Source organism: Doryrhamphus excisus, chromosome 1, assembly GCF_030265055.1.
Source record: "Doryrhamphus excisus isolate RoL2022-K1 chromosome 1, RoL_Dexc_1.0, whole genome shotgun sequence".
NCBI lineage: Eukaryota > Metazoa > Chordata > Actinopteri > Syngnathiformes > Syngnathidae > Doryrhamphus > Doryrhamphus excisus.
In genome coordinates, this window is record NC_080466.1 from 7,749,443 (window position 1) to 7,763,765 (window position 14,323).

At 40.7% G+C, this 14,323-nt stretch overlaps 1 long non-coding RNA gene across 3 annotated transcripts in view; it reads right to left on the reverse strand.

Moving 5' to 3' along the window:
* LOC131143218 (uncharacterized) overlaps nt 1-12,947 on the reverse strand; it is a 36,222-nt gene extending 23,275 nt beyond the window's left edge. For 2 of the 3 annotated variants that reach the window (XR_009133275.1, XR_009133287.1), the window contains exons 1-3: nt 12,895-12,947; nt 11,760-11,881; nt 1,455-1,562 (exon numbers count right to left, since the gene is read on the reverse strand). This is a non-coding gene — a long non-coding RNA (uncharacterized LOC131143218). Of the gene's footprint in view, nt 1-1,454; nt 1,563-11,642; nt 11,675-11,759; nt 11,882-12,894 lie in introns of all 3 variants that reach the window. The other variant, XR_009133281.1, reaches the window with a different exon arrangement.
* Between the last annotated feature and the right edge of the window lie 1,376 nt (nt 12,948-14,323).

The window sequence follows — 14,323 nt, forward strand, 5'->3', positions numbered from 1 at the left end:
CTGTGTGTGTTCGTGTGTGTAGTTTGTGCTCCGGTGGGAGCACATGTGTGTGTTTTCTTAATATTTGACAATGCCCACAGCTCCCATACAGAGGCGGTTCATGGTGTACTCGCCGTGATTCTCTAGACATCTCTCTATCTACGTGACGCAAACAACTCCATGCGCACGTACACACACGAACACTGTCATCAGGGGTAAAGAACAGCCAACTGAGAAATAGAGGTGCTGGAAAACATTTCCGTCTTATTGGCCTGTTGTTCTCTATCACACACACACATACACACCATTTTTAGCAGATTAACCTTTACCACTAACTACACCTGGGAGTCACATTGCATTTTCACTTCACCGAAAAGGAGTAGAATGAAGCCGATTTTATTTAATACTAACTTTATTTAAAACTAAGTTTTTTTTAACCTGATTCAGAGTTGTGTATGAAAGTTTAAAATGTGATGATGATCCAAGGGAACTGTTCTGCCTTGGCTGGGGTCTTCTCAGCATCCTATCCTCTCACAGGAGTGTTTTCCCTGCCTGCCTCTTCGTTGTCTTAATATCTCTCAGCCTCCACTTCCTCCGTCATTTCCCCCCCTCAAGGTGTCTGAGCTGTGAAACATTTAATCGCCACGGTAACGGTTTCATATCTGGCCAAGAAATCAAATAATGCCAGATGATTTAGTCCCCCTAGCAACCAGGGAGCACAGCTCTTAGCAACCCACCCAGCCAGTAGGCCAGACCTAATCAAGATGAAAATATTTCAATTATTGTGTTGATTCTAGGAAGTGTGTGTGTAAAGATTGGTGTTTACTGCTTGCAAATGATATCAGCGGCTATTGATGTGAGTCGCAGGAGAGAAGGTTGGGAGGGAAAGGAATAAGTCAGTGATATTAGAGGATGATGGAGACATCAGCAAGCAACAACACATGGTCAGTCTGGACGGGATAGTGGAACAGTTGGCACACTCGCTGAGTGTGTCTGTGTGTGTGTGCATTCAGGCCAGCTCTGTCCACACAAGTTTTAAACCATTGTGTGTGTGTGTGTGTGTGTGTGTGTGTGTGTGTGTGTGTGTGAGAGTAGAATTATCATATAGATTCAAACAGAGGCCACTTGGCACAAAGAGGTTGATCTTGGCACGTTTACATGTGTCATCACTTCATCACTACACTGCATTACTGCAATGTTCCTGACTTTTTGGATTGTTTCAGGGTCGTTGTAGGTATTCACATTGTTGAAGGTGGCAGTAGTCATTTACAAAAGCAGGCAGAATGATCGCATTCATTTAATTAATTAATTTTGAACACCAACTCCAAATTGTCCATAGGTATGAATGTGAGTGGTTGTTTGTCTATGTAAGTGTATATAAGTAAGTGAATTTTCCACTTTACTCACAACATATTAAATAATCATTATTTATAAAGACTCTAAAACCTAAAAGTAAAGAGGAACAAATGACTTACACTGCTTATTCAGGCTTCAAAGACGACTTGTAATTCTTTATTGGGGGATGAGCAGCATGCTTGGATGTTTGGCAGGAGGTGAAGAGGTGACAAACTATCAGACAAAACCTGAAAAAAGCAGAGAAGAAAAAGGGCTTCAAATTACAACATGAAATTATATCACAATTTTGATTTATTTGCATGTTTTAATGAGGATATAACATGACTCTGTACTATATTGGCTGCCACTGTGTAAGTATATGTGTGTGTGTTGCTTCATTTTTACAGACCGGTAGAACCACTGGTGGACCCCATAAATAGACAAAAAAATGTGTGTGAGTGCGTGGGAGATAGAGAGATATAGAGAGAGAAAGAGATGGAGATATCTACGAGTAATGTCATTAAAGTAATGCACTTTTTTGGTTCTGTTTTGACAGCAGCTTTTCACTCTGAGATAAGTTCAGCAGCAGCATGTTGTAGACTAAAAAAAGCTAAAAAAATCATTCATTATTGTTATTGTTAATGTCAATAGCTTCTCTTCATTTGTCGTCACTGTCACTAGAATTTTGCATTGAAGGCAAACAACACCTGGCCTGTTGGACAAATAGTCCATCTCTGGCTCCATTGTATAAAAAAGGGCTATTCAACTGGCTGTTCAAATCCAGCCCATGAAAGACATCAGACCAGCCTGCAAGTTCATTTCAAAACATTTTCACTGTGGATTCCTAAAAACACCAATGCACTCTCATATAGACAGTCTGACTAGGTCTGACTAGGATTGCATACTTTAGCAAAATTACGATGGTGATTATCAATGTTTTTGTAATTGTCCAAATTGTTCCCCCTATATTGGTCGGACAGAGACGAATATGTTGATGTGAAGACAAAACTCAACCCCCAAAATCAAACTTTTCCAATTTCCTCTCTACATTACAAAGACCAACCAGCTAAACGTAAGACCGTTGTGGTATTTTAGTGTGCGCGTGTGTGTGTGCGTGCGTGTGCCTGTGTCAGTCGGAAGGGCAGCTAGGCGTAAAATTGAGTCCAGATTCATTAGGTTCTGTGAGCCGAGCTGCAGTCGCTTTAAGTGATACATTTCCTCTGGAAGTGGAGGTGTGTGGGTGGATGGGTGCTATGGGTCGGGGCGGGCTTAGAGGAGTGAATGGAAGTGAGGGTGGCGAGGGGGTGGGGGGTGGGGGTATTCTCAGTGTCTGTCGGCCCTGTACGCATGTTCATGCACACATGTGATTTAGAGGGCTTTATTCTATTTCCTCCCTCTGTCCAAACGTGGCGTGACACTGTAAATCTGAGCCAATTTCCTCCTCTAATCATCATTAAAAAGCGCAAATGACTCAACTCACCATTAAACACTCCCACATGCCTGTTTGCCTGCCGCCATTTGTGGCGTTTCCACAGAGCTGCCCGAGCGAGGCCGTCTGTTTAGCTTCCTGCAAACTCCATGTTTGTTCACTCTGCAGCATATGTCAAAAAATTGATACACTAAATGTTTATGGCTATTTTAACATAGCTTTTTGAACATATGCTTTTGTTTTCATTAAGCATTTTCATTAAGTGTAGTGCAAGACTCAGTTAGCCCCCTAATATAACATTGTGAGACAGAAGAAAGCATTTTCTGGAAAAGGCACATAATGGTCCAGTTACATGCAGACTTATTTTCTTAAACCTGTTAAGGGTACTTACAATAATTGGAAATGCAATAAATGTAAGTATTAAACAATTAGAAATAGATTAAAAATGTTAAATTAATGACATAACCATATATAAATAACCATATCTAAATTGTAGGGCTATAAAATGATTAAATGTTTAATCAGTAAGAGAAGTTTTATGCGTGTGTTTGTCTCTGTATAGGAGTGCATGGAAGTGAAGTATAATCTACAGCTTGACTGCACTACAGTGTATGCAAATATACAGCATTGCAGTTAAATAAAAATACATTCTGAAATTGAGCATTATTATCTTTAAGAATACAAAATTTTTGATACTGCTCTTGTATTGGCTGTAATTATACAGTGTACATTTGTTATGCTTGTTTGCAACATTGTAAGAAGACAGGATGAATACCCTGCATGGATGAATTTAATTCCCAAATACAAAGCCAGAAAGACTAAATGAAAACTGAACTAATTCCGTGCCTGACTTTTAGGGCTGGACTGCACAAGAAGATGGGATTTCATCAACGGCTATTGTTGGTTGCCACACAGTTTCATTTTTCGCCTCGGGCCAGCACATCGGCTTGCAATATTCTCACCAACGGAATTAATTTCAGTCTGGCATTTCAGCCCTCAATGTAACCTCTGGATTTTTCATTGTGTTGCACAAACTGAAATATTAACATTGCAAAGGGTGGAGTGTTTATTCCAAAAGCTGTCAGTCAGTTATCCCACTTTGCCTTGTTTGTGAACAGATTTGTACTCTCTTGTACTTTCTCATTAGGACTACTTAAAGCACAGTAAAAATGATGAAAAGATTCAATGAATAATTGAGTTTCAATGGGCTCTTCACTTTATGTATTTATGTATCAAGGGTGTCAGCTGGCAAATTGACTGGCTCCATATTGGGTACGAGGTGCTAAAGACGCACCTCTACTCACTTAGTGGTGAATTAAGTCCATAAGGCAAAGTCATAAAGAAGCGTTTTAGCCTTAATGGAAGAGAACCCTGCCGAGCGTGCTGCAGCTGTCCCATCATTTGCCTGTGATTGTTTTCACACTGTTTGTTTATTGCTTTGTTTTTGCACCTGTGACATGGCCTGAGAGGGTCATGAGAAAAAGGATTTCAAGAGGAAGGATCGGGTCCTGGCTAGGAATCTAGGAGTCTGTCAAAGGATGTATAAATAAAGCTACATAACTGACATGAGTAGCCATGTGAGTCCGCTGAGTTGCTAACAATCAGTGATGTGTGAAGATGCTCATGGCTGGTGAGACATTTGGAGTTTTATTTTTTATGTTAATACAGGTTGCTCATTGAGAGAACAACAAAAAAATAAGAGAATGATTCACTTTTGTTTAAAAAAACGTTTTCAAATACAGTACTTCAGTACTTGTACAAAAACATTTCTGAACTATTGTAATTGTATAGGAAGTACATCCAATACATCATGCCCTAACCATCTTCAGGGAAGCAAAAGCCTTTATTATGATACATCTTTATTACACGGTTCGACTTTGTATTATTTCTATTATAAAGTGTCTGGCCCCAAAAAAAGTGTACCAAAAATAAAGGGGACCTATCATGCTCATTTTCCGCCCTTTGTATTGAGCTGTAGATTCCTATAGAGCAGCTACACACAATAACCTGCACAGAAAGCTTTCTAGATGTTCCAGAATATGCACCTATTCCAGCTGTATTTCCTTGGATTTACAAAATAGTCTGCTTTCATTTATTCCTCCCATGGCCACACCCACTTGGCTGTTATTGGTCCCACTCAGCTATATAAGGAAGTCATCAGCCGCTGACTTCTCACAAGGTTCACTGTGATGTCACAGTGAGAGTGTTAAGAGTTAAAAAGTCTGAAACGGAGCATTCAGAGCCATTCCAAAATTCTTTCAGGGCTCACTTCCAAATGTGCAAACCTCATTATCGGAAACTTTGGCATCGTTTAACACGAGAATACAAGATTCTAAAAAAGTGGAAAAAGCACAATAGGTCCCCTTTACACACATAGCTGTATCAAAGCACTCACATTAGCCAAACAGCAGGCCCAAGCATAGCACAATTGCCCTAGGCTAATTAGTTGTTACATTTATATGCCTGACTCTGACATATAAGTTTTTAAGTTTTGGAACAGGAACTGATCAACTCACTTTACACTCACTTCAACGGGAAGCATCCATCCATTATCTGCTTGTCGCAGTTATGCATGAGGGCGGAAGGAGCCGTTGCATGCACAGGTGGAGCAACTGAGATACAAACCCACGATCTTCTGACTGTGAGCCCAACATGCTAACCACTTGACAACCATTCATTCATTCATTTTCGACCACTTATCCTCACGAGGGTCGAGAAGCGGGAGGCGAGAGGCGGGGTACACCCTGGACTGGTCGCTAGCCAATCACATACCAAGCACACATAGACAACCATTTACATTCACATTCATACCTATGGACAATTAAGAGTCGCCAATTAACCTAGCATGTTTTTGGAATGTGGGAGGAAACCCGGAGAAAACCCACACATGCACGGGGAGAACATGCAAACTCCACATAGAGATGGCCGAGGGTGGAATTGAACTCGGGTCTTCCAACTGTGAGGCCTGCTTGCTAGCCACTCGTCCACCACTCAACAACCTTTGCTTTGAAATTAGAGCAACTCTGCAATCAACAGAACTGATGCTGTTCAACTTTATAGATTGAAGTTCGTCCTCCATTTGTAAAGTGTGAGAAAAGCCCAACAAAAAGCCGTTTTGTCAGTTTATGAAATATTTGAACTTAAGGGTGTTTACTTTCACAGGTTCCAATGTATTTAAGAATATAAAGGTCCAATGCAGCCATGCAATAGATAGGCCAGCCCTACAGACAAGACAGATAAGCCAATCAAGCGTGTCCCTCCACAGCACCTATCATCCCGCCTCTCCCGTTAGAGCTCTTTATCAATCCGCCCCTCCGCCTTCCCGCCATCTCTCTCTGGGTTCACCCGGAGACCGCCGGCTTTATTGTCTTAATTAAAACAGAGCCTGTTTAATTATTTTAATCCTCACCAGCATACAGCGGGGACTGACTATTGAGGGAGGAGGCAGGAAGGTGAGGAAGAGGAGGAGGAAGAGGACTAGCCCTGACATTTCAAATTAAGCTCTTCAAGTTCAAAAAGCAGGAGTTCTTATCGCTTTTCCTTTTCGTTCATTTTCCAATTTGTGGCCTCCTCTCCTCCACGTGTCCTGCCCTTTTTCTCCTTCTTCCTCCACCTCCTCCTTTTCTTCCTCCTCTTGACTACATTTGTGAGATTAGCAGTTTGAAGAGCAGCACTTCATTCAAGTGTGGGACATCAAAAGAAGCTGTGATTGTTACAATAGCACACAGACTCATCTGTGCATTTGGAAAAAATAATATCTTATTAACACACGCCATGCCGCCCACCCCCCACCCTAAAGCCCTAGCATGAAGCCCTGTATTCTGGATAACGGTTCAACCTTGGTTGGATTATTGCACAGATTCATTATACAAATTTGAACCCCGATGTTGTCCTTCTCAAATAGACGGGTCCCCAACGTGGGTGTGGTGCCGTGAAGGGAGGGGGCCACTTTCAATATACACTGTAGTCCAATTAGTATTTTAAATGTTACAACACCATTACCAACTGTGAAATGTGACACATTATTATGCCCTGATGAATGTATGACAGTATGACGTATTGTACCGTAAAGCGCTGTCTAACGCACGCAGGCGATTGTGTCAGTTGGTGTAAATAAAGTGGTGAGCAAAGTCGTTCTTGGACATAACATCGGCGACAAGGATGGCGCTTCTTTTTCACATCTACCTTCATTCCTCCCTCTGCCTGAGGCAATAATTACTTTCTCTGGTAACTAATCACATTTATGACAGAGTAATTCTGTGACTAATTTAATTACCATTTTCGGAAAGTAACTACTATAATTTCCGGTGTACAAGACGCAACATTTTCGTCCCGCTCCCTGAGGCTTGTACAGTGATGTGACTAATTCGTGGTCGGGTTCAAGTCTCACCATATTTCCTGTATCAACTTAGCAGCTTTTCTAAGGTCTACCAGTGCATCTTAATTGGCAGTGTGGAGTAGTGTTGGGAGGTCCACAGTCTCCAGCAGGTTTAGGGGGGCTGGACTGCTCCAACACTGAAGATGACGGCTTTTGTGGTTGTACGTAGTTCCCAGGAGGAGTATGACGACAGCAAAGAATGGCTTTTCTGGTAGGCTACACAGAAAAGGATTAACACTTTTTAGAATGATCTGGAATACCAAAATTGGAGTGTGTGTATAGTGAAAATGATGTGGATGAAGCATATGAACACTTTCCAAATGTCTACATGAAGCTCTATAACAAGCACTGTTCATTAAGAGATGACAATACAAGCAGTTGATGTTTGCTAAATACAAGGATGAAGAGTCTTGAACCAGTCATGATGTGCTTTATATATCACTATACTGACACTTACTATTGACACTTACTATGGTACTTCGGTACGAGGTACATTGTTAGAATAATAATAATAACCTTAAACTGTAAGCAATCTGAAACTGAACTGTAACTGAAAGCAGGAAGTGAACAAATGTAACAGTTACTGATTGTAAAAGTACCAGAGGGAGGGGTAGGATTTAATAAGCTTTGCTTCTTCCTACTCCTTTTGAACATGTGGAACTGTGAACTGATTATGGGATGCACTCAATTGTAATCTGATGCATGTTCAAATGAAATAAAACCATTACCACATTTTACACATTTTAAGAATGCGTAAGTGTAGACAGGAATCCCAGCTCCATGTTTCTCACTCATGTGAAAAACGAGGAAATAATCGTCAAATAATGTCAGCAAATGTACAGCAAAACCATCAACTGATTGTAATTGAATTGATTGATTGTAATATTAACAGTGAGTTCATTTATTTGTTACTTTTGGCTACTTTGATCGGCATCAACACATTATTTACCGTTGAAATAGGTGCATCCCATGACGTGCATTGTTAGCTCCCTGATACTAACTTGTTTTCTCTCTTTAGAATGCATAGAAAAATGTGTTCATGTTTCACATAAGGATTTTGGATCAAGCCAAAATGCCCCCAAAAAATCTTTAAAGGGCTGGACAGAAGTGCACAAGGAATCTTGAGATATGATGAGCCACAAAAGTTGGACAAAGTTGGACAACCTTCGTGTAGTGACGTCAAGTAGGCTGCAGACCCCAGATTGGGATACAACCAATTTTAGCACACATACAGACAAGTAGAGAAGATTCATTAGATCATTTGTGATCCTCACGATTTTCACTGTCTGATTAGTGTGACCTTGATGCTGCTCCTGTTGCACTCTGGGTAATGACAAACAGACAAAAACATCTGGATGCTAATAAACTCCCTCGCTGTCTCACTCCTCTAACATTTCTTCACACTGTTTACTTACCTTTCACCCTCCCTCGCCCATTTCATCGCTCTATACCTCTCGATCCATTTCATCCGGGAGTCTAAACTCTTCAGATTTCCCCCGTTTGGCTCTTGATTAAGGAGCAACTAGGGCGCTCCCTGTTACCTCCATCTCACCCCCCTCCACCTCCTTTCCATCCCTCATTCATGTGCTGCCGCGGTAACTAGCCTATTATCTGACAGTTCCACTCCACTGACCTGTCCAATAACAGCTTTCACATCCCTGTAAATGCCCCGGAGAGAGAGAGAGACCGAGCGGGAGAATGACATCGAAAATAAAAGGAAGTGTGTGACTGGATGTGCATTGATGGATAAACCCTGGAGATTGGCCTCGTGTTATAAACATTTACGCGGGCTAACAGATCATCTCCAAGATGGGGTGTGCCCCATTGCCACCCTCCTCCCCTCCCCTCCGGCGAATTGAAAGGCCAAGATTAGAGCGATGATAGCTTTTTCGCCGCAGTTAAGCAGCTGATAAATTGATGGTGCCCTCTCTCTCTCTCGCTCTCTCTCAAATCTATTAAACATCAACAACTTGTTTGTGTAGTGATAGAGGCTGAGGATGATAGCTGAAGAATGGGAAATACATCAGAAATAGAAGTATAGGCACTTACAGTAAGCTTAGGATGGATTTATAATTTGGTTATTGGTATGTTTAACGCTTTATAAACTATATCCAGTAGAAGAATGGAACCTCTTTCACATTCGGAAGTCATTTTTCATCACACAAAATAATGAAAATTTTAATCTGTTACAGTGTCAAGTAGCCGCCACAAAACAACTGTCATACAAGTGTAAAAAGAAGTTTATCACCGCTACTTTTGACAGTTTAAAAGACACTCACGGCGATAATGTGACAATTTCGTCACAGATGTGCCTCACATGTGTTACTTTTTATAATCTTTAATCTTTACACAACCATCAAAAGAAATTAACCACTGTGAAATCTAAAAGAAAAATATAGCCCTTAAGCACAGTGAGCCTCAGCACAATAGCCTCAATAATGGTTGGGTTAAAAAAATACATACATGCATTCAGTGCCTTTTAAATGTTTATCAACATTACCTATCAAGTTGAATTTAACAAAATGACCACATTTTATTCCCAAATTCCATAATTCATGACATGACACCAACCGGGCGTTAAACCGTAAGGTCTGGGATGTTTTTGGAACGCTTTGAGATGAAAAAGGTGAGAAGGGCCACAGGAACTGTTTCCCATGATCCCACTTGACCTGACCTGAGCTGAGCTACACTGAAGTGGTAGTACTCCCTGTGTGTGTTCGTATTTGGCCCGGCATGTAAACAGTGGGCAGAGATTTGATAGCACTTGCATGCATGCACAAACACACACAAAAGGCTCCAGACACATACAAGGCTTTTTAACATGCAGTGAGAGCTCAGTCCAGTGTGACCAACTGATCACATATGACACTGACAAAAGCATTGTAGACACTAAATTGTCCATAGGTGTGAAAGTTGTCTTTATGTGCCCTGTGATTGACGGGTGACTAATCCTGGGTGTACACCACCTCTCATCCAAAGTCAGCCGGAACAGACTCCAGCTCATCCATGACCCTAATGAGAAAAGTCATGCTAGATGTGTTTGCTGTGAAAGAACACATTTGAGACCCTCGCTCATCAGTAACCTCCGGCATAAAAAATACAAAAAAGTGTCACATACACACAGTCCAACTTTTAAGTGTACTGGCCAGGTACATGGAATACAATATAGTACTTTTGCCAATGCCGCCCACGTAACACATTCAGTGTTAAGATGAGAAAAAAAAAATTTCACAATGGCATCCTTCTTCCTCTAATAGACTATGTCCATCCTTCCTCCATATGTTAACACCCTGTACTTTCTCCATCAATACCCCACACTTTTCCAATAATTGATCCACTAACACCCCTCCTCCCTCTGCCCCTCTTCCTTCAATTGTCTCCCATACCCTCGCCCCTCCTCTCACTATCTCTCTCCTCTCTTCAGGGGGAGTCATTGAGTGTGTAATCACTTGGTTACGCTGTGTCAGTCTGCGTCTGAACCCGCCATCTGTCCTCTGGGCTTCCGTCTGGGACTCTACACACACTACACTATATTCTACACATCACACTACACAACACACACTACAGAGTATAAACATACAGACGTGCACAGCCGAGCCAAGCTCATTCACACCATGACATGATGACAGCTGTATCAGCCTCCTATTGACATGAGCTGTCAGAGGGGCAGTGACTAACATGGCACATCATGACATGTCAGCCCCACCCCCTTCCCCGAGTGCACGTACATGTTATGGCTTATAAGTACAACTCTGGCACATGCTATGGATATTTTAACTCTTTATCGCACACTCTAAGTTTCCTTTTTGGTGCCATTTCCACAGCATTTTTGGATTTTTTAAAACTTACTGACCCATATAATTTCATTCATTCATTTTCTATTGCTTATCCTCACAAGGGTCGCAGGGGTGCTGGAGCCTATCCCAGCTGTCTTTGGGTGAGAGGTTGGCTACACCCTGGACTGGTCGCCAGCCAATCACAGAGCACATATAGACAAACAACCATTCACACTCACATTCATACCTAAGGACAATTTGGAGTCACCAATTAACCTAGCATGTTTTTGGAGAACATGCAAACTCCACACAGAGATGGCCGAGGGTGGAATTGAACTCGGGTCTCCTAGCTGTGAGGCCTGCGTGCTACTCGTTGTGTATTCATCATTATATATATTAATTACAGCCGTCAATCAATTGTAAATAAATGTTTAACTCATTCACACAAAAGACTTGGCATCTACTGTGTGCTCTTGCATGCAGTGTATTTCTGTACCGGCAGGGGCCAACAGTTCTATTTTCCTCCGATCGGCAGCAACAACTTAGATATGAAGAAGACAGAAGTTGTCTGTGGCGATACATTTTAATACAACTTTGCACGCATATTTGCCTTTGACTTTTGTCTAACATCACGTTGTGGAAAGATATGGGGATTATATAGCATGTATCGATATTCAATATTCAATCGCCCAGCCCTACTTGGTACTGCTAATAAACAAGGGAAAAAATGCCTGTTATTCATTACCTTTTTGTTTTTCTCGGGCAAGTTGATGTACTCTGTGACAATTCCAATCACAGAAACAGGAGACATTACAATTTATTACAATTCGTGTTGGTGATGCTTATTCTGTATTCAGCTTACCATTTCCAGCGTTGTTGGGCTGACCAGAATGTGATGTTTCATGCACGTAACAGACCTAGTGGATGGACCCTCTTTCCAACTCGTTGTTCGTCAAAGCATTTTTAGTCACCACACTTCACTTTCTGTGGAAACATGATATAAAGAACATATATATGTTTCCTAATGTGTAATGATTAGAAAAAACAGATAATTAGAAAATCAGATCGTAACGCATATGATTTTGAACGTTCGTAATTGTCCGAATTTTGATTTTTAAAAAAAACATTATTGAACTGAAAACACGCTGAAGTCCACATTGGTTGTCAATGCAGGCGTCGCGTGCGTTATGCCCCTTGAGGTGATGGTGCAGTCACTGGTACTCCTTTAAGGAGAACCATCCATACATTTAAAGACATGGCTTTGCTTTATTATGAATTAGCATGAACATGTCAGCTTCTTTTCTTCACATTTTCCCTTTTTGCTATATCATGCACTTTGGACACCCTGCTGTAAAGCGATAGGATCTTAAAGGATCTTAAAGGATCGCTTCAGCTCTAAATTACACAAACTAGTAAACCAACTAGTACATTTTAAGAACAGATTGAACTAATAATTGTCTATATTTGTCACAATTTGAAGTTAGGCTTTTTAAAAAAAAATCCCATGCGAGCCAAATATAATGATTAGAATTAATGGATTTCTGGTATTCATGTACATGTCAATGGTGCCCACACATACCCAGAAGCAGCCACAGAGATGTGACTGATAGAGTCATTGTCTGGTTGTGATAAATTAAGTCAATAAAGTTAACTTGATACAGATTGTGATATTAAAAACCTCTGGAAAATTCATTTCAATAACATGCACGTGATCATTTAAGGTCTAAAGATGCTGTTAGTTATTCATTGTAATGGTAATGCTGTAATGTTGTGGCAGGCAATGTTAGTGAGCATGGAAATCAACCAAATCAGACCAGATGACTAGCTATGCCCTAAAAGTTAACTTGCGTTGTCTTACACACATTCATTCAAGGTTCACTAAAACAGATAGATACTAGCTTAAAAACACAAATAACATGAGTGTGAAAAAGGCCTCTTTTGCCACCAAATGCTCGCTAGCCTAGCTTATTTTTGTGTGAGTAAATTTTGTTACTCACATGCCTCTTGGACTCGTGAAACAGTCTACAGGTCCTCCCAAGTCCGATATACTTCCTGGTTGTACCATCTTCCAAAAAGTCAGGGGGTGTTGAAAACTAAAAAAAAGATTCCAAAGCTTGCAAAGACATTGTCATGTCTTTGTTTACAAAGATGACATTGGTTATAATGTGAGTTGCTTTCTGAACACCATGTGTGATTTTATTTATTTAAAGTGTTGGGGTATTTGAATATGGAGTAAGCTTCCCCACAGGTGATCCAATCCAAGCTAGTCAGGATTAACATTAACAGCATACATTGCTACCATGCTGCTGTCTCTCTGGGTCTAAATAAATAATACAATTTAACATTCTTACTTAAACATTCGACCCCTTTCTGCCTTTGAGGACAAAATAGCTACTTCCGGATATGGGCGGATAAAAAGAACAAAAGAGAAGCAATAAAAGACAGCGAACAGGAGCATAACAAACCAATTGTACCTCATCACTGCTGCATAGCGAGTTAAAAACAGGCATCGGTGCATGAAATAGTCTATTACGATAAGAATTAAAAAAGATATATCAAGATGAGATAAAGAATGAGAAAAAAGCCTGATAAGAACAAAACATTCAAAATGTGGCACAGGATCATGCGCCTTGATACATCCCCGAGATTTATTTGTGTTTTTTTACGCATCAGTGCCGGCGAGGAACATTTAAAAGTGTTAGAGCGTGCCTTTGATCACATCATCGCTGTACAAAGACAAACAGTTTTACTGCAAAGTTAGCTAAGCACAGAGAAACAGAGAGAAGTTGTCTTTCACATAGAAAACTTATAATTAATATGGCATTTTTAAAAGCACATCTTGTCCTTAAAAAAAGTGAAAGTTATAGAGCAAATTTTGACTTGTATAATCACAGTAGATTGTGCTGTATTTCTTCATATGGCGGCGACAAGCACATATTTACTTAACTGCAGAGAGTACCTGGCATCCATTAGACATATGGCATATGTTATATATTATTGTGATTTGCACAAATGCATCTTTTCATAATTTGTAAAAACATTTTTTATTTTTTGTAAGTTACTTTGTTGCTCTATTTTCCAGTTTTTTGGCACTTTCTATGCGTGATGGATGGTCTCTCTGACTATGTCAAATGCTGTAGAATCCCTCAGCCACAGTAACCCCCGCTAGTGCCCGGGGCAACCCTGTAAATCTGACATTATGGGCTGCTGACAGGAGAAGCAGTTGTTATGATAACCTGCAATGAGTTGCAGGAAACACGCACGCACACACACTCACTCTGGAGTGTTGAGTATGACAAGACTATAACGTTACACACACACAAATAGACATTTCGGCACACATGCACAGGTATCTGGAGATAATGTGGATTTACTAGCTAGCTCAGCGCCATGTGTGTGTGTGTTTGGGTTGAGGGATGTGATAGA